The 26,600-nt window shown below is 38.8% G+C and overlaps 1 long non-coding RNA gene across 1 annotated transcript; it reads right to left on the reverse strand.

The window, feature by feature from the left end:
- Window positions 1-1,010: 1,010 nt before the first annotated feature.
- On the reverse strand, window positions 1,011-25,654 carry LOC125693551 (uncharacterized). Its single transcript, XR_007377146.1, has 4 exons — window positions 25,598-25,654; window positions 23,700-23,810; window positions 8,022-8,043; window positions 1,011-1,858 (listed from the first exon to the last, which is right to left on the reverse strand). It is a non-coding gene; the product is annotated as an uncharacterized LOC125693551 (long non-coding RNA).
- Window positions 25,655-26,600: the final 946 nt, after the last annotated feature.

The following is a 26,600-nucleotide window of genomic DNA, read 5'->3' on the forward strand; positions in this document are numbered from 1 at the left end:
ACTGGGTAACTACTGAAAGAGCAGAACTTAAACATAGGAAGGAAGCTCATTTACCAGGCAAGTAATTATCAGCTGGATAAGAGTATTTAGTGAATTACACTGCCCTCTGAGTATGTAATTTGCTTTTAAAGTACAAGGTTTATTGTGAGGACTAACATGTTTTCCTAGCCCTTTCTCACCCTGTTGAGCAGTGTTGTGTACATTTCTGATACTTTAACAAGGGAACAAGTAATAATGATAAAACAATGTCGTTTACAATTCTGATTAAAGCTGGAGAAAGAAGGGAGACGAAGAGCCTCTTATTTTGCCTCCCCATCCTCAAATTCTATCATCTAGTTTACTGTCAATCCAGGGGGCTGTCTGTCAATCCAGGGGGCTGTAGGTGCATATTTCCAAAGAAAAACAAGCAATAACTTCATAAAAATAATGAACCTACTTAGAGTCTGACTATGCAGTTGCTTCTCACTAATTAGATATGTTTGCAGAGGCAAAATTAAATGGGGTTAATTTTGTTTCTTAAAGATTATTTGCATTCAGGATCAGATCAGAAATGAAACATTGATTTCCATCCACATTACTCAAAGCACTCAGAAAAACACACGAATTAATATCCACAATTATGTGGATGATTGTTTTAACAGTGAGGGGGAATAGACACTAACCTACATTCTTATAGTGGAATCAATGATGTGCAATATTATCATAAAATCACAGCAAACAGCCAGAGTCTTCCTACGTGAATTTACCCACTCCACAGCACCTTCATGTCATAGCACAGACGTAAAGCAGTCATTTCCTTCAGGCAGAGAGCAGTAAAACAGAAGTCTTTTTTCTAGGACTGCCGTTTGCATATAGTTTACATTTGCATTTAGTTGCCTTTTCAAGCAGCTTCAGATGTTAAACATCGAAGTCATTTAGGAACATCTTGTCCAAATGCAATTTTCAAAAACAAAAGATCAGTTTGGGAAAAATTTGCAAAATTTTCCAGATGATCTTTATTATTCCCAGAATTTACAAGACGACGAGTTTACATAACAATGTACCATATTTTCCAGAAGTTAATATGAATGTTTCCTAGTAGCTTCTACACAAACCCAGAAGCTAAAGTTCAGTGAACTAATGAAATCCCCAGACACTTTGCCAAACAATAGTTTTGGAAAAATCAGATGTTACTCAAAATGTTTGAGTAACACCCCTGAACAGAGATACGTCAAAAAACATAGATATTTTTGCTTGTAAATATTTTAATCACAACAATGAAGTCTTCCCAGAAGTATTTACCGAAGTCGTAGTTTAACTAATATACAGGCTGTTATGTGCATTGCTATCTCTACAAGCCTCACAGCCCATTAGCCAGCTAACACAGTAGAAACACATCTTGTACCCAGCTAGAACTGAAATATATTTTTGCTGGCAGTGTGTTTCTGACATGTTCACTTCAAATTACTGGAAGACCAAGCTCTGAACAAGGTGGTAATTTCATTATGGTTACCCAATAACAGCACTACTAAAATTAAATGCTTTTAGCAGAATATTTTTGCAAAATATTTTTACAAAATGCTTTTGCATGAAGGCAGAAATTTCTGTATTCTTACCCTTGATCTCATACTGCCTTGCTTTGCTAGTCAAAATTTCAACGTAGTACTATGACTTCAGCTGAAGGAACACTTGTACAGTCCCTAGCTCTTCTCACTAAGTACAGAGAAAATCAGCATCAAGTTATGAGCATGTGAACTACTGATAAAATACACTAATCTGTACAAGGCTCATTTTTGAAAAATCACATTGCTTGCTGTTCAACTTGGTGTCTGCTACGTCTAGGCTCACCTTCAGGCTTCACACTTCAACTTTTTCCCTCCTACAGAAAAAAAAAAAAAAAAAAAGACAGCACAATAGTTTTGGTCTTACTGGTTTCTTACATCTGCTACTGAGCCAACTGCAAATTTATTCATCTTTCTACTGCAGCCTCAAAGCACATCACAGTCACTGAAAGCATCCCACCTTGCAAAAACTGGATCACAAAATTGACAGAGTAGTTATAATTTAGAGAGCTAGAAACTGAGCCCAGATGTCCTAGATCATCAACTACTTTCCTTTATAACATCAGAATACTGATGTTATGTCAGAAATCAGTTGAAGCTGCAGTCTTGCAGTCTTTGCTTCTGCACAAGTTGTTCCAAAGGTTAACAATACTTAGAAGAACAGACTAAGGATGAATGTGGGGAATGATGACAGTATCATATCTCTTGACTTACTATTAGATCATGATGAAAGTGAATACTGGAACCCCCAGAGATCTACCAGTTAAAATCACAGCAAAGCAGGGAACCCTAAACTAGTTCTGGCAGACCTGGAACAGGTATCAGAAGCAGAATGGTAGTGTTGATGGTAGGTTGGTAAGAAAATGCATGATCATCTCACTACTGAGAGATAAACAGTTAGGTAGACCATCATTACTGTGCATTCATTACCACTCACCACCAGCAGATCAACCCAGCCTTTAATTTACACCACTCAGATGCTCGTTACAAGTTTTCCCAGTCTTCACTATTATAACCAGCTAAGTATCATTGACAGTGGTTTGGGCTGAATTAGCAGTCTTTGTTATATTCAGTCCTCACTAGCATTAATTTTATCAACTGTACGATTCTGGCCCCCCAAGATTATTGGTAGGGAAGTACTGTTTAAAAAAGTTTGAATCAAAAACTATTTGCTGACATGCTACGTAGCTGGGAGTTGCAAAATTAAAGAGTAGAATAAGTATCAGCCAAATCTCATTGAATCTTGTGTCTCTCCTTCAAAGACATTTCCACGATTTTATCTTCTACTGCAAAACAGTGCTTTTCAGTGAGCAGTCTGCATCTCCCAGTTTGAGTAGAATTCACTCCTTATAATAAGGACAAGAATTTCTCTTCCAAAACAGTTAACAGTTTGAGACCTAATTCCAACTCTTTGAAGTTATTACAAGACAGTTCTGGTGAGATGGAAAAGCCTGCCTCTCCCCTAACACTCTTCCCCCTTTGACACTTTTACTACTATATAATAAGAACAAAATAAAAACAATGAGGCATACATAATTTAAAACTGATTGTATATAAACTGTATATTGAGACAAAAAGTAATCAAAACTGAGTTCATAACTCACAAAACCTCTTAGGAAGAGGATGAGAAAAATCAGAACCAAACTCTGATGTAACAAAATTGCAACTGAGCAAATAATGCAGTTATACAAAATCAGTGAAGTCTCAGCTGCAGAAAGATAGCCTGGCTAGCTCATTCCTTGCCATTATTGGAATCAGGAGGGCTGGCAGTTCTGCAGTTCCTCCACTGGCTCAGTCCCTTTAAATGTGTATTCACCTCAGTAAGAATATGGAAATCTAGCAGTCTTAAGCTCTTTTAATCCTCAGTTTCACATGGCTTTATTAACTGGGATGGAATTATTTTTAAAAATTGTATCAAATATTCATTTAATAGCTGTAACATCCAAGTACATAGATTCATTCAAGCCTTTAGCTTCCTGCATGGTGAAAGCTGGCAGAAGCCACTTGAACACAGAGAGAAAACAAAATGACATTAGCAAAAAATACTGACAAGTCATTCCATTACAGCTTCCTAAGTTTAGGTTATTCCACTCCTCTCCACTAGTTTAAACTATACTGCTTTGTATGCCAAGTTTCTAGTTTTTTGGGGTTTTTTTTTTGTTCTTTTTAATACCTCCTCTCTATCCTAGATAAAGAATGCCTTTAAGAAATGGCTTTTTAATTTATTTTTAAGGAGGTTAAAAGGAAGGCTTGCCTTTTCTCCAACCTCTTTATGCCAAAGAGATCAAGGTGGCATGTATTTACAGACCTTACCATGAAATATTCTTTAGTTACAGTTAACAGTACGTGGATGGGAGGGGTACTCCTTAGGGTTCAAATTCCTGTTCCACACATTCTTGTTGTTTTCAATGACAAGTATAGCTTAAAATCATGCAACCAGGCTTTTAATTTGGAACCACTGATGTCCCTACAAGGAAGAGATCAGAGGCTTCTAAACTCACATTCATGGTTGTCCATAAACAGCAGGATCTCGCAGCAAAGAATCTGAGGCAGAAAGAAGTACAGTAACAAATATCTAAAACCTTTGCCCAGAGTAGAATCTAAAAACATCATTAAAATGACAAGCAACAAAAACAAGGTTTTGTTCTACAACGTTTTGGAATTCACTCCTGTGAGAACAGGAAAGTTATATGCTCCAGTAAGATTAAGATTGGTTTAACAGAGATTAAATTTACTAAATACTTCAAGTTTTCTTTAACTAGTGAGAAAGAAAAAAAATACACTCATTCTGACTGCAGCTTTTATGAATAAATATATAACTGATCCTTACTGTACTTAGCAGATGAGATAGCAGTGAGGATTTACATCCTGGCTAACTCACACAATGTATCCAAACCTAGCAGTACACTGCACCAAATCGAACAGCTCTTAAATCATAGCAAAAGAAGAATGGAACTTCATTAGGGAAGGCTAAAGACCTTAAGTGCAACAATTTTATCCTCAGCCTATTGAGTTCCCAACTGCTCTGTTAAATCAGACAAGATTAGATCATCTACACTGTAACACTGCTGCACTGGTTATCATGACCTGGACTCAACCCTCCTACCTTCTGATATCTCACTGATCTGTGTAAATCCAAATCCTACATGCTCCCAGCTCCCTATGAAGGGAAAGGAGACAGAAAGGTCACAAAGTGTTTAGAATTCAGGCCACCTACAGAATTATGAAGACAGGGCTCTTAATTTGACTCTAACAAACCTGTCTTAGCAGTTGCCCAGAAGTCTCAGTAATCCTGTTGCATTAGAAATAGCACTCCGCAATCCTGAAAACAAACTTAAGCTTGAAAAAAACCCTGGATGCCATTTAAAAAAACGGGAAAATACCATTCAGAAAGATCGAGACTGAGTATTATTTACCTTCTTAAATGTTTTTAAATTAACAGCATCATTGTTGTATCAGGCACATGATTGATATTTGTCTGTGTGCAGTATCTTTTGTATTTTACAGTGTGATTTCATACTCCAATATCTGAAGTTACTTTGATACAGAAATACAGAACAAACTGTTATTCAGGAATGCAAATTTCAGAGGTGTGGTGTTGAAGACCAAGAAATCAGTTATTCTATATTATGTACCAGATACAACAACAACTGCTCTTGACGAGCTATAACACATTTTTAAGACTTTAGAACAAACTGATGTTTGGTCAATTGAATGCAAAATTATGAAGTGACACATGGCAAATTACGTGGTATATCTTGGGGTAATTGTAAGAGGTGTTAACGACTCTCCTCAGTCTGTTTTAAGTTGGATTTTATAATACACCAACAGCCCACTAATCTCCTGCCTTCAAGTGAAAAACATAAAACATTTCTGCTGAATCGATCCCCTGTTATTCATTTCAAAGGGAATTTCTCCATAGTAGAAGTGAATCCCCAGTGATTCTACTGTCACTTTACATAAGTCAGCTCAGTACACATTGACGTTTTTTGAGCAACAAGGAATAGTACTCAGTTATTCAGCATGCAAGTCACCTTAATTTGATAGGCCTCTAATCTGACCTACTCATCCAGACAATAATGGATTAAAATAAAACAAGTTGCTCAATGGAGATGTCTTTCTATTCCAAATATGTCTTGGAGCATCTTCTAATCTCTGTTGACTATAGAACCTAAAAGCCTAACTTAGACTGTCTTAAGTAAGATTTCAACATTTTAAGTTTGTTGTTGTTAGCATTAATAGTACTACTTACACCCAAGTAATTTTAGCTACCAGTATAAAAATAATTAGCATCATGTACACACAATTGTGTCCATTTAATTCCTGTGACAGAGGTAGCGGGTTTATTACCAATAAATCTCTCCCTCAAAAACAAAAAGAGACTCAAACTGAAAGGCTATCATTCTAAAAATCCTGTTTCCAAAGGCTGGCTAGATTGCTCTTCTACAGTTCTCTATTTGCATGCTACAAATGGAAAACTGCAAGTCCTCTCCTTTGTTGGGCAACTAATGAATCTGATCTGTTTCAGTCTGTGGCCTATGGCACTACACAATTTTATTCCATAACTCTGAATGTCAAGTGTTACTCCCTGTGCATCTAAAACCCAGCCAACACATCCTGTGGGAAAGAGGAAAATGCTGGCCGCCATAATTACAAATACTTCATTGTTATATTACAATATGCTTATTTACATAAATGCCCTCTATTTATCTTACTGATCAGCCCAACCACAACAAAATTTGCATTTAAATAGTACTACTATAATTGACATCAAGTACCTGGGCTTATTTTCAGACTTTTATTTCCATGTATAACAGGCAAGAAAAAGCTTTCTCTACTCAGAGAACAAAAGATCAGTAGGAGATAATAAGCTGAGCAATTTCTCAGAAGTTTGTTTATTTAAGTTCTCCAGAGGCCCCGTGCTTTTCCCTGCTCTAAAATATGTTGGCAGTTAAAGAAACAAAATTAGATTCATGACCTTACACCATCTTTTAACAAAGACAATATTGCTTGTAGATGGCATTCCTGAGTAGAAGTGTCACAGGCAAAGAGTTATATTAAACATCAAATGGCACTAGGCAGTGCATTTCTTGATCAGGACAACTATCATGCCCATGATCATACAAAGAACAGGAATTAAAAAAAAAAAAGAACTCAAACTTGACTTTCAGTGGAAGGAGGCATTGTCGATTTAGAACTCAGATGGCTGTGGGAAGTGATACCATATTTTCTCATGGGAGTGTCCTGCTGCAGGAAGGGGACTGGGTCATACTTCATGTAAGATATGAGAAAAACCAGAACTTTCCATCCTTCACAGACAACAGCAGCCCCAAAAAGAGACAAGAAGAACAAATAACGGACCAAACCCCACCACCTGCCAGAATTAGAATAAGTCCAGCGAGCAGCTTTCTGCATTCAGGCAATTTAAGAACACCCCCCTCTGAATACCAATTTGCAGTGAATTCATAGCCTCACTACCTGAAAGCATCACACAGACCCACATTTTGCTGCAGAAAAGATGCCAATTATAAACCACTCTGTCATTTCAAAACATCTGAAACAAAAGGAGCTAAAGAAAGTTTTGTTTCCTACAGTTCTGGAATACAATGTGAATCATTGTTGGGATGAAGAATAGGAGTGCAGTAATGATTATGGGATAATGATTGGTTTGTTTCGGGTGGTGGTTGGTATTTTCCCCCCTACAGTTTTCTTCACTGCATTTCTCTTCCATAAACCCACAGAAGCATATCACTGCTACATGACAAAACTTCCAAGTGAAACATTAGAATCAGATAAAGAGGTAATTTTGAGAAGGACAAAAACCATAGAAATATTCACAAAGGAGAAAGCCTGGGAGGATGGGGAAGGGTGTATGAACACAGCTGAGCTGCTTCAGCTAGCATCATTTCCTACAGCACCAGCACACAGAAGGCAGAGGGGGTGCAGCTCACTGCCTGCAAGGTGAGGCTGAGCACAGCTGGTCGGCAAGGGCTGAGAGTGTCATAAGGATGGGAACAATCAGTAATTTCTAATTGGTAATACTCCACAACAGTTGTTAAACATCTCCTGAAGCGCTCAAGGTGGGGAAGGCAGCCTCAGAGCAAAGAGCACACAACCTTCAAACTGACGCACAGGACTTTTATACAACTCTCCTTGTTAGCTTCATTGTCGAGTGAAAACTGTTTCTCTGAACTGAATGAGAGCGATCTGTTTGCTCAAATACTTTAGTACCTGATGAGGGGAAAATGCCTCGTGACCCCTTAAATGAACTCAACCCAACCTCAGAGTATCAACAGCATATATATTTGAGTTCTTATTTTTCCTATTCAAACAAAGAACTTTTCTAAAAGATACAAAGTTCCACAAGTAAAGATCATCTGGAAAAGGTTTCCAAAGACATCTCAAAAACAAACATTTACATTTTTGCAAGAAGTTTACTAATTAAGATTTTATGAAGATAAAGATACAGACAACACTTACAAGGCTTAGTCCTCAGATGAACCTGAAAGAGAAGAAAACATCAGAATACATTTTTCAGCCACTTCACCAATCCCAAGAGGATCTGCCTTGCCCAGTGTAAGAGCTACTGCAAGGGAGCTCTAACACGAACCCTCTTTTAATAACCATTTTTGGAACTGCTGCCTAAATGGTGTGCATTGAAATGTACTGATTTTCATTCTGTGTACCTGCTGAGCCAGAGACCATGCAAAAAGCACCATTTGCTCAATTTCTTTTCTCTAGCCAGAGCAAGCAGCTGTACAGGTAGCCTAGTTTCAAGATGTCAGTTCAGGAAGTCAGGCTGTACTTCAGTGGGAAGAACAAATGAGATATAAACCGAGGATCCAGTTTCAGAGCATAACTCTGCATAACTTTGTTCCAGTAAAAGTTAGAACAACCTGTTTTATCCCATTCCTTTCATTTTCATACAGGAACAAACCCACATTGTACAGCTCATTAGATTATCACACATCCCATGCACAAGAAGGTAGGCAAAAGGGTCAGTACTCAAGAATGAAATTTCACTTCAGCCCCAAACATACAACCTAACAAACAAAAAAAAAAGACAGCTCCAGGATGACGTTCCCTGACATTTAAAATGCCAGCTGTTCCTTAAATATCACTGGGAATCTGACTCTAGTGACCTGGAGTCAAAAGACCTGCAAGACCTCAGTGTAAAGTGAAGTTCACTGAGGACAACATTCTGCTCTTATTATTATTAAGCAGTATAATGTCCAAGATAATTTAAAAGGCCCTTTTGAATGTGACTAGTCTAATTTATATTGTGTCTTCCTATTAGGAAATAGCATCCGAGACACCAGTAACAGAAACTTAAGTCTCATCTATATGTCACATAAGCATGTTGGTGACAAAACTCTTATTTAACTGAAATGTAAAGGCCAGTGAAACTATCAGTGTTTCCCCTTACCTGTGTGAGAGTCTGTTACATTTTCACTTAGCAGACTTTATCAGGAGCTAGACCGAAGAGAGCTTGTTGGTTCAAAACAGCTTCAATAAATGCTTCAGGTCTTTTATAGATAGTCTAGTTTTTCAGCCACCATCTTAAAGGTATCTAGTTACTCAAATTGAAGCAATTTGTATCAAGCCAAAATGGCCACTACCTCACTGCCTACTAACCTGTCAGTTCAAAGTCCTACTAAAAACTATGACAAAAAGCAAATATTCTCCTCTTCCGTACATGATTCAGTTCTACTTTTTTTTTTTTTTTTTTTAAAAGCCCTTGCATCTTTCAGTTGGGATGCTAATGGATACAAGAAAACTATCTGTCTTGTTTCCCTGAGTTACTGCAAGCCAATGTACTTGCCAGTTCTGACAAATACAGTAGTGCTTTTTTCTATTGAGATATGAAATCCAGTTGCAACTTGAACTATTGTGTTTTGAAGTCCCCCATTTTCCCACTAGTCACAATGAAATGATTCATTAATTCACTCCAACATCTCAGGCGAGGTATTGTGGAGTAACCAGTTTCCATTACTGCAAATGAGCACATCAAGAGCCTGAGGGATAAAAAGTGTGTGTGTGTGTACACACGCATATAAGCTGATGATTTTCACTTTTTATAGTAGAGGAAAAATGTTCTTTACAGAAAATGACCACTCATTTAAAGAAGTCTAGGATCATCATCTACTACTTACCTTATAAAAAAAAAAATAGTAAATTACCCTCGTTTGGTCTGTTTTCATCCAGCTATAAAAAGTTCACTTCAGACTCATCCTTCTGACACAGTGAATTCAAATAACTCCCTTTTGGCTTTGAGAATTCTGTTCTCTTGTATCATGAGTTAAGACAACACAATCATGAAACTTTATGTACACGAGTGTAAGCATTACACCCAGTAGTAATAATTTATTTCCCAGTTTCTGGATCTCATCCTTATTTGGTATTTAATCAGCCAAATTGCCTTCATCCAGACAGGATTCTAGTGGCCAAATCACTTTTCTGTCACTCACTTCACCCCTTGCACATTATGTCCTGTATGCAGGGTGACACCTCACTCATTTTCATACCATAAGAATCCCCAGCAACTCCAATCAAGTCTAATCTCTATGTGGTTGATGGCAGGACTCTGTACTGCTAGCACCAGTAATTTTGCTCATCTCTTCTGTAAAGAACCTAAATTTCAGCCTGATGAAGAAGAAATCCCAAGTCTAATGTATTACTCCCAAAGAAGCATGCAGCTTTGGTCTGCTGAAGTGCATTGAGGAATATGCGAGTTCCACAGAAAGATGCCTTTTGATAGCTTGTATGAACCTATGGACATGAAATGTGAATCTCCATAACTAAGGATTAACCCATCGGCATTATTTTGAATCACTTTAAGGATCCTGTGTGCAGGAAGATGATGATGGCCATACCACGGCTGAGAAAGCCAGTCTCTTTTCAAAAGGCAGTTGCAAAAGCCAACGAACAGCCAAGGTTTCTCTTCACTGCGTTTGTGCAGGTTTGAGAATTCTCTAATCTGTTTACGGTTAAAATTAAAAAAAAAAAAAAAAAAAAAAGCTGACATGTTTTAAATTCTAATTCCTGAGATTTCACTCAGGGCACAGTGGTCCCTCAGTAATTTTGATATTCGGGTGTTGTGGATTCATCCTCTGAACTGCAGGCATCCTTGGAAGGCCTTGGGTCATTCAGTGAACAGGCCTCATAGCTGGGAGAGCAGAGATTAATATCCCACTGGATATTAATTAACTTGCAGTTGCAAGCCTTCATAGCTCAAAAATAACTTTTTGTTGTTGTTTAGAAAGCAAGAGTGGTGCATTTTCACTAGAAGTTGTCAGAACTCCTGCATTCCCTATTTCATATTGCAAATTTCTTTCCTACGCTTAGATGGATTAAGCAAATAAGAAATGCTTTGTGCCTGGCAAAGGCAACTCGGAATGTACTGATTGAGTCCAGGTTGTTACTGAAAAGCTGCACAGTAGGATGTGCATCATAACAGCTCTGCCACAGTGGTGTCCCCAGGCTGAAGCACAAAAAAGCAATATTCCTGTTCTCATAAACACTGGGGCTGTACACGTGAACCTTGCTGTAAAAAAAATGTGTGGTGCAAATTACAGAGTATAAATCTGACAAGACTTGAGCTACTGCTAGAAGTAATAAATGAGAGAATTAACATGACTACACATGGCGATGTTAGAAGTGCAGCCTTCCAGAGGAAGATCTAGAAAGCTGTAACATTCGCATTCAACTCCAAGGTCAGTTGAAACTGAATTAGGAAGTGGTTCAGGCGGGCAACTGCTGAAAAGCATGATTGCTTTTCATCACTGCTTGAGTGAGGCCACTAGAAGAGCATTTCCTAAGGACCGGACACTAGCCAGGTAATGTTCCTACAGCAGCCTCATTGGTAATGGCTTAGCAGACAGTGCCCTCAGCTTGTACAACTGCCACTAGAACAATGAATAGCAAGATTTTAGAGTAAAAGTTCAGCTTTGTGATTTCCAGTCAGACTGGAAGAGATTAGGCTCTGCAAGACTGTCTTTTAGGCATCTTTTCAGTTAGAGAATAGCTTCTGGTATTACAAGTGCACTCTTTGTACACAAGTTTTCATATCCTCTTGAATTATATTTCTAAAGGTAGTGAAAGGCAACCTAAACAAAGCACATTGATCTTTTTGAGTTCACTTTTTCAAGTTCTGAGTACTATTTCTATAGTTTGCTACACTGGCATCAGCCTGTTCCTCAGAGTTATAATGACTGGTTCATCCCCAGGCTGAAGCTTTTGAAAGACTAAACAGCCAAGATGAATTGTTTATTTTTTAAGTGGTTATTTGGCTCAAGTAATCTCTTCTCTACAGTGAAATACTGTTAGAAAGATTTAAGAAGTGAAGCACAGATATTAGGAAAAATTTCTTCTCAGGAAGAACAGTGAGGCACTAACACAGGCTGCCCAGGGACGTGGTGGAGTCACCATCCCTGGGGATGTTCAAGAAACATAGAGATGAGGCACTGGGGGATGTGGGTCAGTGGGCATGGTGGGAATGGGCTGATGGCAGGACTAGATGATCTTAGTCATCTTTCCCAGCCTTAACAATTCTATGATTCACAGTCACAGAAACCAGGAAGAGCTCAAGTATTCTATTTGTATACTGCTTTATATTTGTAGCATGTCAGAAGCATGAGTGACACCCTACACAGCATTCCTATAGCATGAAAAAGTATTTGTGAAGAAAAATATCCAAATGCCTTAAAATCCACTTGGGGTGAAAGGAAAGCACAATTCTGCAAATAATTACAAAGCATGTGCTTAGGCTCTACTACAGATGGAAGGTACACTGCACTCATAAGAGAGAATCAGGAATATATTTTCAGCAATTTAACCAAAGCTCGATCATAAATAAGACAGCAATATAAAATTTGAGATGGCAAAGTACACTTGTTTATTTACATAGAGGGTAGAGTTAAACACACTCATCCAGGAGGAACTCCTGTTTAGTCTCAAGGTTCACAGTCAACATCTTTTCTTTCTGAACTCCTTCTCAGAGGAGTCTAGGTGCAGCTGAACCCACTCCTAGTCCCAGATTTGGTCAACAATTGCTGCCAAAAAGCAAAGAGGATTTCCCATGGAATCACAAGGTTTAGAGTAGGACCCCCCTCCCCGATTTCCAAACTCCGTGAACCAGAGATAAGGAGGCCCGAGTGCTGCCAAACTCATACCTAGTCATGGACTTGTCAACAGTTCAAGTGATTACATGTGCACAAAGATATAATCTTAGCATAGCTAACAAAGTGTTTAAATGAACTATAAGTCAATCAGTGAGGATGCGTATTACCAAGGAGTCTGCTCCAGTACTTCAGCTATTGCATTTTCTGCTGTAGTCTAACAGAAAAGCACATTTGAAGTCAGAATCGTTCTCTGCCTACAGTGTTTCCACTTCCAGCCATACAAGAGCACAAACATCATCCTTTCTTCACTTCCATGGCACATCCCTACAGTTTCTCCTCCCTCATTACACACACAATTGGTCTGATGTTAGTTTGTGTTCCACAGCTAATTGCAATAATGATTGTTAGATGACAAGCAGGATTTTGGTTCATTCATGTTACAGAAAAAGAACCAACCATAAGATGACTACCCACTTCAAAAAGCTTGGTTAGAGACAAAAAAAAAAAAAACGTTCTGGTAGAGAGGTCTGAAACATGGCCTCCATTACTTCCATAAACCTTTGACTTCCCATTTACACTCATTTCACAAGGATTTTTCTGTGCTTTTTAGTTCCCTAGTCATTTCCCTATTCCCTGGGCTTTGTTTGCTTGCTCATTTTTAGCCTTAAAGGATGCCATCTCTTGATATTACCAGGTATCATGGAGCATACTAGCTCCCCAGTGTCAAACATTCAGGCATCAAATAAGAAAAATCTCTTCTGAGTTTCCCTGGTTTGTGGTTTACAATCAATCAAGATTTACAAAGCCTGAAATAGTTCATTTTCCTTAGGATGCTGAAAGGTTCCTTTGCATGACAAATGTGGTCTGTGCACATAGATTGTCAGCAGAGAGAAAATAAGCCTAATTCCTGCTTACACCAGAGAAGGTATAGCTTCTGTAAATAATTTAAAGTTACCCATTTGAGGCATGTTTTTTTCCCCTCAGCATATCAATTAATGTGTGGAAGAGAAATACTGAGATTAGACAAACTGAAGACCTACTCTATTGGCAGAGTCTTATTTATATCAAACCTCAGATTAAATGCATTTACTGTGCATCTGCTAGTAAATATTTGTAGTGTTTCTAGAGAAAACAATGCTAGATAACCTAGTATTAAGAGCTTCTAGAGAAATACTAGAAATGTTTCTAAGATCTCTGGACAGTGATCCACGTGACCCTCAGTAGGCATCTGGAAGTGATGCTTAAGTACAGTACAGAAAGCTACTCACCTGATCAGACACAAGCTCCAGAAGTCACAGCTTTGTAATGTTTTTCTTGGAATTGTGCTTTATATTTGAAGAGCAAATATCTAGGATAGCTACAGAAATGAGCTGTGCTGCCAAAACAGCAACAATTGCAGTCTCAGAAGCACTTGCAAAATGAATATAGCTGTTTTATACCCAGTTTCTCAGCCTTCCACCTCGTGTGAGTCTTTGCAGGCATATATTCATAAGCCTTGCAGAGTTTAAGATTACTGCACTATTTTCTTTCAAACAACTGCTTGAAAACAAGAGACTGCTCAGCTACCCTGCAGCCCCTCTCAGACCTGTACAACGAGTCTCAGTGCACAGCTGCCAGTTTCCATGGTGCCAGAAAGGAGCAGTGAGGAAACACCCTAACCCAGAATAGGGCATTAGAGCTGAGCCCTTCATTCCACACAGAGTCAAGTTTGTCCATAGATTTTTTTCTACCCAGATCAAAGAACTACATCCTTCAAGCAAGCCAGTGGTGCTCATCAAGAGACATGGGTACTTGTGCAGCTCAGATCTACCTCCTGTACCAAACCTTATACTGCAACTCATTTCCTGCTAGCACTCAGGCAGCTATTTGTCACAGTACTGTCACAGGCCCTCATTCTGTAAGGTACTTCAGCCCACGATTATCAATAGTTGAAAACCAAGTACAATAGAATTAATGAGATTTCATCTGCTCTTAATACTAGGTTATCTAGTATTGTTTTCAAAGGAAAGTTTGTGGGAATCTGTGAAATACCTGCATGTTCTCAGACTTCTCTGCCACCAAATTTAACAAGATCAATCATTTTTTTCCTCTAGTAAAACCTGATCCTTGAGCCCACACTACTCATGACTTTTCTAGCCTAAAGCTACAGTGATTGCTTTAGTCTCTGTTAGCTCCATTCTCTCCCAGTAGTAATATTGGGGAAGAAATTTGTTTTAGCAAACAGTAGCCAGGACAATTCTTATACCAGTCCAGGAAAAGTTGACATTATGTTTTCTTGTCTTTGTTATTAGGAAACCCTAAAGCCTAAGAAAAGCCGCAACTGGTAGACTAGAATAAGTCTGTAAATCTGCTATACCGCATATCACCTAGAGAGACTGTTTTGTGGAGATCTAGCTTACATAGTCATTCAAGGAAAGTGGGTAGGAGAAAGTCTGGAGGAAAAAAAAAAGGCCTTTTCTGCCTGCTTCTTACACCATAAATAATGCCAGAGAACAAGAGACATCCATTTTCTGTGTACACTTCAGTCCCCAAAGGCTAGTTGAATTTCTCCCTCTTATTCCCCCCCATAAGCCTTGTACATCATTTTGAAGTTAAACCAACCTCTGCCTTGATGCACTACAAGAACACAGCCAAGCACAGCAACAGGAGCATCTATTACTTCATATCTCTCCAAGGCACAGTATACCCCTTGGGAACACATTCCTAAGAATGACAAGCTTTCAGAGCTTTCTGCAGGTTCTCCAAGGAAATACTCAGTTTTTCATCATAAGTTTTGCTACACTCAGATGCCTCATTTTGACTGTATGAAATCTTCCCATTTATGACTTTTCAAAGCAGGGGGAGTTGCTGCCTGTAGTAACAAGGTCATAGCAAGACTTGTAGTACCTCTCACAGGTGAGAGTAGTTAATGTAACTTATCAGAGCTCACTCCACTAATGCAACTCAGCTTCCTTCCAGCTCATTAGAGGTCAGGTCTCTAGCTACCTCTTTCCCTGATGCTTGCATCTAAGCACTGCCTCCTCATAAGAACTGAAACACTGATTTTAGACACAATCAAACCTTCAGTCCAATTCACTATGCAACATGAGGGAAAGCAAAACAATCAAGGGGTCAAAAACAGGTGGCAGCAGCAAAAGAAATCCTGATGTATTTTTATGCTGAAGTGCACTTCCATATGATGAGTGATGCAAACTGATGAGATAGTGCCTGAAAGAAAAGTGTTTATGCTCCTCTCTGCATGATTTTCCCCTCCTTTTGCTGATCCTAGGGAGATAGGAGATGCAAAGCTGACCATATTCATTTACTGACAAAACGTATCCCAGAACATCAAGTTGGTTCTTACTTGAGGCCATCTAGCTGTTTGAATCTCCCTGAGGCCACATGTTATCAGCTAGGGCAAGGGATTCTGGACCACTGTGAAATGCATCTAAAGGTTTATTCAACAAAGTTACATCCTAATGTCTACTTGCAGATATACCCATAGATATATCTTAAGCCATGATGATGTTATTTAAAACCAATTGAATCATAACCAAGCAGCATTTCACAGCTGTGGCAATTTTGAACACAGAGGAATAATGACATTTTGCAGTACTGCAGTAGCAAAAATTCTACAGCAGCTCCTTAACAGCAAGCAGAAATCGTTGTTTGCAGAAAGTCCTGTGGAAAATATGGAAAATTTTTTTCTAATATCAATGGAAAAATTTATTTCTGAAGTTACTCAGACAAAGTTTATTTTAGCACTAGAAGAAAGATAGGAATATGTTAAGATGCCTCCATAAGATCCGGAAAACAAATGCATCCATACTGTGTGTTCATCTAGAAATACTTTGCATCAAGACTATAGAAAAATAAAGTAATCTAAAAACAACTGAATAAAGTAAACTAAAAACAACTACTTTAAAGCAGTACTGGAAATGGTTGGACTAGATGATCTTAGAGATCCTCTCCAGTCTTAATGATTCTATGACTCTATGTGTCTGTGGCTCTGAGTGAAATGGTTTATTGGGCACAGTGGTGATGCATTGGCAGTTGGACTAGATGATCTTTATGGTCTTTTCCAGGCTTAATAACAATATGATTGTATGCCTAGTAACAATCTAAACTTTTCAAGGATCCTTGGGATCAGTATGCTTGAGAATAATTAGCAATAAATCAGTATAGAAACTTAAATCCTGTGGTGGGTTTTGAAACGAACAGTATTTCATAGAATGGTCTGGGTTAAAAAGGACCACAACGATCATCTAGTTTCAACCCCCTGCTATGTGCAGGGCCACCAAGCACCAGACCAGACTGCCCAGAGTCATATCCAGCCTGGCCTTGAATGCCTCCAGGGATGGGACATAATTGTATTTCACAGAGGCAAGGCAGGTGGGGGGTGAAGCAGGCTGAGAAACTGCATCTCTAAAGATAGAAGATAAAGCTCCTCAATTATCTTTCCTACTTTGATTCTAAAAAGTCTCAGATAATCAGGTTGCCACTCGAAATAAAGAGTTATTTCTGAATTCTACCAGGTTAGAAATATTATTAGCCTAGTATTTATGATGAAAATCATGCTCTACTATTCAGGGGAAAAAAAAATGTCAAAAAAGAGACATTTATGAATCTCAAAAATATTCTGATTCAAAAGTGAAAGCAGCCCTTAAATTTCATGCCCTCCAACACTGCCCCATAATAATTTTGCAGAGGATGGAGAAAAGAAAAAAGCAGTTTCTCCTATTATGAAAAAATACAAGTGACAGAAATGACTTCTTAAAAGCATGCATTTAAATTTCTTTAGCTTTCTCCAGAATCTAGCCAGTAGTTTAGCAAAATCAACTGTTGGACCAGAGCCAAAAGAAGCTCCTTCAGTAAGCTAAGAGATGAGTGCTAGCCATTACAGAAACAGTCAGGTCCCAAGGAGCAAGATACAGACGTCTCCAAAATAACTTAATTTCCTTATACTCCCAGTGTCTGGGACCGTACACTGCAGCCTAGACCCACGTCATTTGCACTGACAACATTGCACAGCAGGGATATAAACCCAAGGTGCAACTTTAAAGTTAGCAACACTGCTCTGGAGGCAACTGTCATATTATGAAAGATGAGACAGTTCCATCCTACGGGATGTTATAAACTGTACAGCACTGATGTGACACAACAACAGACTTTTCCTAAGCAGACCTTGAAGTGCCCCGACCATCCCATGACTGTTCATTCACACTCTTTCACACACTATACAAGATTTCTGCTCTTGGCAATTTACGAAATTGACCAAGTTCAAAGTAAGGTTATTCCATGTAGAGATGGCGAACAGAGCAGCAAATCTTCAGGCAGGTCGCTAAATGACCCTAAGGGAACTGTATTCTTTCCAATTTTAGCACTGTGGTGTCTATCCATTAATTCACCCAAGCAACATTGGTTTGACAAGATTAATTCCAACACCTGGTATTGGAAACCTTCATGTAAGTCCTACACATTGCAAAAACTATGCTTTGACAGGACAGGGTCAGCAGGAACAGTCAGCAGTGTTTCTGGATAAGTGTTAACAGGAAACTCTCCCGTGAGGAGAAATGATGCCACATCGCTTTAGGCGAGAAGAACTGCTGGCATTATGATCTTGAAGTAACTCTGAATATCATTATGTCTATCTTGTTTCCTTGTGCCCCCAGTGAGCAATGTACAATAAGCCTCAGTATCTTTAGTCAGTAGCAGAGCTGTGCCCGTTACCCAGCACCACCTCATTGCTCATGCACATCCAATTCCTCTGAGCAACTAGGCACAAAATGGCAAAGAGTTGCAACACTTAATGGCAGAAGGCACCAGAATAATTCCAGTCACTCAGCTGCCAAGGGAAATCGTTTCCACCAGCACAGCACAGATTTGTTCAAGACAAGACTTCATATCTGTTATCCATACTTTGTATTATTGCCTGCCTTATACACACAAAAACTGCAGGCTTTGCTGTCTGCTTTAAAGGCTGTTGAACATTTCCTGTGTCACTTCCCATGAAAGAGTCTAAGCTGTACAAACACAGATACTGATTCATACTTGTTGAAAGACTTCGCTATAATCATTTAATTATCTTTTGTACTAATTAAAACACAGTATGCCGATAAGCTGACATTGTAAGAAGCACTAGCTTGAAACCTTCTAAGCAATTCATCATATTCCTAAAATATGCGTGCATGTTTCTCAGCAGAGCTTCTCCTTTCTAATTTAAAAGTGAATTAAGCATTGCTGTGCATCTGCAACTCAAAGATAATTGCAAGACACTTTTCCTGCATTCTTGGGTTTTCAATTTGCCATTGTAACAAGAAGTTTAACGGTAACTGTAATTCACTGCTGTTCCCCAGACACCCCTAAGGGGCAGGCCACAATACCAGCTTCTCAGAAGTAAGCCATTACATGACTTGCTTCCTACAAAGATCAAGACGAGGAATAAACATGAAACGGAACATGATTAAGAATGCTTTCAAAGGAGCATTTCCTACAGGATGTTATTCAGAAAACCCAAGTGTCTCGATGAAAATGAAGAGTGAAGAATAACCCCTTGGTCAGACAGCAACAGCTATCTCTCATTATGATTGCTTCCTTAAAAATTAAGAAACTCCATCAATTACCTGCTCACTGTAGATTAGACTGAAACAAAGCATACCAGACAGCTTAAAGCTGAATCACAACATTTAGTTTACCACAGACAAGTACCCGAGTTCCCCATGAGGTGGCTTAGAATAAGGAAAGAAAGACTGTCTTTTCATAACATAGTCCATTGGCCATTTTCTGATATTAAAGGCAAGGAAGCTCACCCTTCACAATTTCTGTATTTATTTATTTTAGTTCCTCAGTACATAATACTCTTCAGCATCTGCTTTCTGTCTCTAGAGGAAAAAGGTTAGAAAAGTTATCTGTTTGTGATATTTATGGCAGGTCATCAATCAGAGAACAGCAAAAACAAGAATGCAAATAAGATCCCAGTACTAAACTGTTGCACATGTGTAACAAACCCATGCAATGATCATCAGAACATGGGTGCCACCACCTCCACTCACCCATATGGCAGTTGAAGACAAACAGCATCATCAGAAGTCAGCCAGTCTGTGTGAGAACATGAAGCCCAGCAGAACTCAGAGTTCAGACCACAATTCAACAAATTCCACCTCATTTTCTGTTAAATGGAAGGAGGTCACTGTGGGGGAAGGAATCTATGCTCTCACAACCCTCAGCCCCTTCTGTTTTGAAGACAGTGCACAGAAGCAGCACTAAAAATATCTGGAAAAAAAATCTCTGCTGCCTGGACATTTCGTGGACCCATTTCTATCACTGGCTGACCTCTCCATTGCCATAGAGCTGCACTATAAGAAACAAAGAATGTTCTTATTGGCATTCCTGAACATTACTGCAAAAGTTTTATGTAGTCAACAGTGTCAAGGTGTTAGGTGAGAGGGCTCCAGACCTTTTTCAGTAAGTACTTCAGTTTGATTTGTCTCACTCCCTCACCTACATGGCTACCATGTTGCTCTTCCTCCAGCCTGAAATTTTTCAATTCTCTTTGTAGTAGACTTAATTCCTTTAAATAAGCAGCAGCATTTTGTTGTACACCAAAGCATGTGTACCATGGTCCTTCAGTAGAGCATCTGAACAATTATACAACACTTGTTACCCAGACAGAAGAGACTAAAAGATAAACAAACAAAAACTGCTCTTCAAGTCAAGGCAAACAGAACCGAAAACAGGAGGGGAAGGTCAGAAATGAAGCCCTCAGCAGAGGAGTCAACAGAATTATACATCAAACACCCATTCAGTGCAGGCAGAACACAAACACCACTGTCAACACCATCACACTGCCTTTCAGCTGCAATCAGCCCCCCTGAAGTAAACTTGAGTAGAAATAGTTTATACATCTCCTCAAAGTACAGTCAGCTATAGACCTTAACGGTCCCAGAGATACATGAAAATCAACCTTGGTGTTTGAGACTGCACAGGGCAAGGAATTTAGTTCAAGCCTCTTGCAGATCAGGAAGAATCTGAGTAACTTTGTAATTAACGTATAGACAGCCTATGATTCTAAACGAAGGATATTTAGCCTAGTATAATTTAAGTAATGAATGAGAACCGAAAGAGCCCTTACTGCTGGAGTCACTTAGAGTGAAGTCACAGTGTATGGAAGAATTCCATGCAGAAATATGGTGAAGTCTAAGGTCACATGAAAGAAACCCTCGCCAGAGGGAGATAAACTGAAATATATCTTAAATATTCACTTAAGCACACGTTCCTAAATCAGATCTGACATGCATGGAAGAGATTTTTTCCACAGAGTAGAACTTCTTGTTCTACTCTTCTGTTTTTGACAAAGCGAAAAAAAAAATATCCTCCAGCAAGTTAAAGTCAACCTTTTCAGAAAAAAAACACATATGCTTAATGTAATGAAGTTCTCACATAATACTCTGAAATTTGCATTGTACATTCCCACAAAACAAATAAAAGCAGGACAGCCATTATTTGCCATATTTTTTAGTATAAAAATGAAAGTAATGAGTGACAGAATATATTCCTACTTGTTTTAACCAGCTGTAATCTCCAAATTACTCTGCAAAATGTCCACAAGATTTAGCTATTCCCCACAAGAATTCCAGCCTGTATCTGGAAGTAACAGGCATTTCAACAATAAAAAACAAAATAAGGAGCAAGCATTGCGAGATGCAATCTTTATTTTCATGTATATTATTTAGGCCTAATGTTATCTACTAACAGGCATTTTCTTCAACACTCAGTCCAAGAGTACTCTCAATAGACTAGCATTACTCATATCTCTCTCTCTCTGAAACACAGCTGGCTCTGCACACACTTGTCCTCTTCTCATTCACACAGAACAGTAGTTTCAGTGACCATTTGCTCAGTTAAATCAGGAGAAAGAGGTACAGATCTGCGCTGTGTAAAAGAGGAGAGCTCTACCCAACACACTTGTTCATAAGAATTGTTGAGTATCGCCTTACTGCTCAGTTTTCCTTGCTGAATCTTCATACAGACAAAGTTCACCGATCACACAGCAGTGTTTATTGGAAAAAAAAAAGTTATGTTAAGATACAGAGTTCTCTCATTCAGCCTTACCTCCCCCAACACTGTATTTTTCCTGTATTTTAGCCTAGCACAGCATTTCCCTGAGATTGAGCATAAGGCTGACATTTTTTATTTTTAATTGATTTATTCATTCTTAAGACCACTTGAAATGTCTTACATTAAAAGCAGCGTCATAATGCAAAAACAGCCTTCTTTTCCCTCCCTCTCTGGGGAAGGCCCACTCCTCCATGAGTAACATGCTCCATTTATCAAAGCCTGCAGACAGCCTTGCTACAGGGCTTGGCTGTATGTGGCAGCACCCTACTGACTGCTCTGCAGGTTGCAGAGGAGTGCAAGCACGTAATAAATTATGCCCAATGTTTAACACATCTCCTTTCATCTATTAATCATCTGAATAGCCATCTCGCAAAAGTTTTTAATGAAATTCAAAAAACATCTTTCAAAGTACACTTGATATTACGTAGTCAAACAAAATTCTCTGGCTAACACTATAACCAGCTTGTTGATAAAATAAAGGTTTTATTTGCTTATGAACTAATGATTCATTAATCCAGTGACAAGAAAAGAATTGTCGTTCAGCACACAAGGGACAGGAGTTTCATATTTTGCTCTGTTTGTTGTTTCTAGCACATAATAGACATTTTATCACTAATTAAGTAATTCGTACTCATTGAGTTCTCCTTTCATTTTCTGACAAGTGCTTTATTACATTATTTGCTATTCTGGTCCCATAAAACATAGCCTATTATGTTTTACAGCCAACATTCTGAAATTTGAATAAGCTGTCTGCCAGGCCCAGCAGTCAGCGTTTAACTGCTCAGTTTGTCAGCCTCCAGATCAGAGTGCACAGCCTTCTCCTTCCAAACAAAGGTCTAAAGTCACAGTTGAAGTGGGACTCTAACAATAAAAGCAATGCTCGAGATAAAAACAACGTTTGCATCCCTGGTTAGCAGCACATCTGCATCTCTCATCATAATCCCTAGGTAAAAGGCATTTAGCTCAAGACTCTGTAATAGTTTGTTTTCCTTTCTAAGAGAATAAAAGCATCTTATAGCATTCCTGATACAAGCTTGGCACTTTGGTTCCATGCTTCACTAAACAGCATATATAAAGGCTCCATTCGGGAGGCCTGACACAAGGATCAGAACTGGATGCTCATCTACAGTGCCCTGAGAAGTGCTCACCAGCACTCTTACTAAAGAATGTTTTGCAAAGGTTCAGAACCACAGCAGGGAATCTCAATATAAGCACTCTTACTGAGTTAGGACTCCCTCAAGTCATTGTTGCTTTCAGCCACTGTTCTGGAAACTATACAGAGAGGCAGGTATTAACCCAACAAGGTGCTTACACTTTCTGTAGACTACGAAGGGCACCTGGAGACAAGTAGATTTTAGTTTCAGAATCTTTGCCATATGGGGGAAAAAAAAAAAAAAAAAAAATTCTCCATTCCTGAAAGCTTTGCTGCATCTACCTTCTATACCTGCTAGAGCGCTCCAGTAGGCACCAGCATCTCCTCTGAGAGAATCAGCCTCTGGCAAATGCAACCCAAAGAAATCAGAGCTCTAAATATGGTTCTACAGCCTACAGGTTAGGGCAGCTTCTGGAGAAGTTTCCATTTTAATTGAGAAAGAAAGTGACCAGATCTGTATTTAATAACATAGAAAACGTAAGTGTACGAGACCTTGCAATTTACTGTTTTGAAACTAAATAGATTTCCAGACTAGTCATTCCAGTAGCAAAAATCTATTTTCTACTTTTCTTCAGGACAAAATGCAAACGAGCTGCATCTCTCCACCATCACCTAGCCAAGATGCAATACTTGCAACTCAGCCATTCAACAACATTCTGCAAACATAGATTACCTACATCTTCGGAAGCTTACTGAAGTTTATAATGCTTATAGGCACATAAATACGATCTGTATCACAATGTGAATTAACTTTCCTTCTGCCCCAGCAGAATATTGTAAAGCGCTTACCAGTGAATAGACAGCAGTTCCACTCTGAGTCCTTACTCTACAGGTTTACTTGCAAGAGCTCTCTACTCCCAGGTAGCTGCACACTTTCTTCTGAGGCATCACAAATATACCCTGTAAAAAAATATTTTGAGTGCCCTCACTCAAAATGAGTTGTCTTTAATTCACTGTTAAAGACAATACAAGTATTTCCACAGATTTTTCTGGGCTTCAGAACTAAATAAGCTATAACAATTATTGCACCTTAAATTTTCCTTTCTTGCAGTCCTAAGCACCTTTGAAAATGATTCAGTTTTTCTAGAACACTCCATGACCTTGCACCCCCACCTGCTGCCAGTTAGATCTCAGATTAAGCAATCAAGTCCCTCACCTGTGAAAGCAGATCTTTCTCTTGGTATCCACCAAGAATTTGTCATTCTTATTATGAGTTTATCTATACAGTAAAAAATAGCTCATGTTTTTTAATATTATCATATTGAATCTGATTGTGTTTAGGGCCAATCTCCATGTTTTATACAAATAAGAATATTCTGTAGGAAACAAAGAAAAAACTCCCAAAATGATGTTACTAATCTTCTCTCACCTGGGATCTTCCCTCCCACTCTCTTTTTCATTAAACTTCCCTTTTAACTTTTCCTCAGGCTTTCTTCCAGAGAAACATTCCTCTAGCTCTTTATTTCCACCTCCACATGTTTTTTCCTTGTGATTATTTAACAGAGTATTTAAATATTTCATCCTTTATCTTATAGTCAGAATTAATTCTTTCATGTTCCACCCAGAACATTTTCTTTGATTAATTTAAAACACAAATGCAGGAAGTTATACAGTAATTTTATAGCTATTTTCTACTAAATAGCATTTTGTGCCCTGGATATTATCTGGCAAATGTGCAGTTCATTTAAGAACTACAGAACGAAATTGAAAATTAATACAAACTGGTTAAAGTTGCAGCAAGACCAACAGCAGTGCCATCATTCATAACACTTATGACACACTGTGCATTACTCAAAGAGCACGGCTTTTTTTCAGTTTATTGCTGCTGCAGAATTTAAACACAAAGCATTGCTTTGATGATATGACAGAAATGCATTAAGATGCCTATATATTGCCTGAGTAGATGCAGATAATTCAACTTAATTCAACAATAATTAAACATTCAACAGAGAAACTTGAATGCAGAGCAGGCCCTGGTGTGTTGCTACTTCAGGTGCAGCACTTTCACCCATAAACAACAGCCATTAATGTAGTGGTGACCTGCAGCACATGAAGCACAGCTGAAGACTCCAATCCTTCAGGCAGAGTCTGTATCTAGGAAAAAATGTATTATAAAGCAGAAGAATATCATGTTTCACACACTGATGATTGTGATCACTTTGCTCCATGTAGGCAAACAAATGTCTTCTTGTTGTTGGATGTGGACAGGTCACATATCCATCACTTCTAAGTTAGAATTCTTTAGTGCTATCACCTACGGCAAGTGTTTCAAGCATAATATTAAATGAAAACAATTCCCTGCACGTGCTTCACTTCCTGTTCCCTTGCCTTGGGAAGGGATTAGTTTCAGTGAACATGTAATGCACCCTCTGCCTAGCCCTGATCTCTTCAGGCCTGAACTAAGTCCCAGCTGCCCTAAGGTTCACAGGCTAGCTTCCTGGATCCAGCCTTCCTCCAGAGTTGTTCATTCTGGGCATTACCAGCACTCTCACCTGCCATGAAACTCACCTGTGGATAAGGAAAACTGAAGAATGGACAAAATAAAACCAGCCATAGAGCCTGATTTTGGCTATAGAGGCCACGCAACTTGTATAATCAATGAATGTACAGATGTCATAATTATGAAATACGCCAGAGAGTTTGGCTAAGCAGTTGCTATACCAAAAGAGAACAGATAGAATGCTTACCCATACACTGTGCTCACTACAAAACTCCATAGGAGGGGATCTTCAGAAGAGATCCTTCACCACCCATAGTCAGCTCTTAAATGGGTCATGAGAGGTGCAGCCAGGCTCCACCCCTTCCGGCAGCACAGGAGAATTGCCTTCACCTGTGCTCCTGTGGCTGACTCAGTGCTCACCTCAGGTGATCAATCAGAGGTTCAGGCCGCGATTCAGCAGTTTCCATACACAACTTTAAAACTCCAAGTCTGGCTCCGTTTGGGCAAAAAGAAAAGAGGCAGAAACAACCAGTAGGTGAAGAGTGGGGGTAAGCCAGAGACCCAGTTATCAAGAGATATTGTGTCCAAATAGACTCTGACCAAGTGCACAGGTTTCCAGCTAACCTATTCCAGATGTTTTGAATAAGAATATGATAAATTCATTGCATGTGGAATTTCATGTATAACCACAACAGTTACAGTCTTGTTTGTTTGCTTGTTTAATTCTTTGGTGGCACTTGTTGCAACTGCTATTAAAACAACACCAGGATCAATTTGATGTTTTAATGAGCAAAGGAATTAATTTTGAAACAAATCCCAAATTTTCATGAGGCCCAAAGATGCAAATGAACCTGTGACAGAGATTTAGTGTGAGTTCCCATTAAAGTATTAAGTCATGTGTAGGAATCTACTGTAATTAAAGACAAAGATTATCTTTCTCTGCTATAAAATGATAATAAATAGCCTGTGGCGACCAACTTAGACAGCTTAACTCTCCTATACCTATAATTTTCCCCTTCTTATAAAATATATGAGAGAAAACTCAAAGCCACTTTCAATAGCTGCAGCTGGAGAACAAGCAAACTTGTGTTTCTCTACTACTAACACAGAGGCCACCACCTGAGACTGAGGAGCAGATTTGCAACATTGCAGGAAAGCTGCACAAGCAACACTCTGGAACTGAGCAAGAAGATATGTTGCATTAATTCTGCCATGGAGGAGAAAGACACATATTTTTGGTGCGTGATGTA

This window comes from Lagopus muta, chromosome 5 (assembly GCF_023343835.1).
Source record: "Lagopus muta isolate bLagMut1 chromosome 5, bLagMut1 primary, whole genome shotgun sequence".
Classification (NCBI taxonomy): domain Eukaryota; kingdom Metazoa; phylum Chordata; class Aves; order Galliformes; family Phasianidae; genus Lagopus; species Lagopus muta.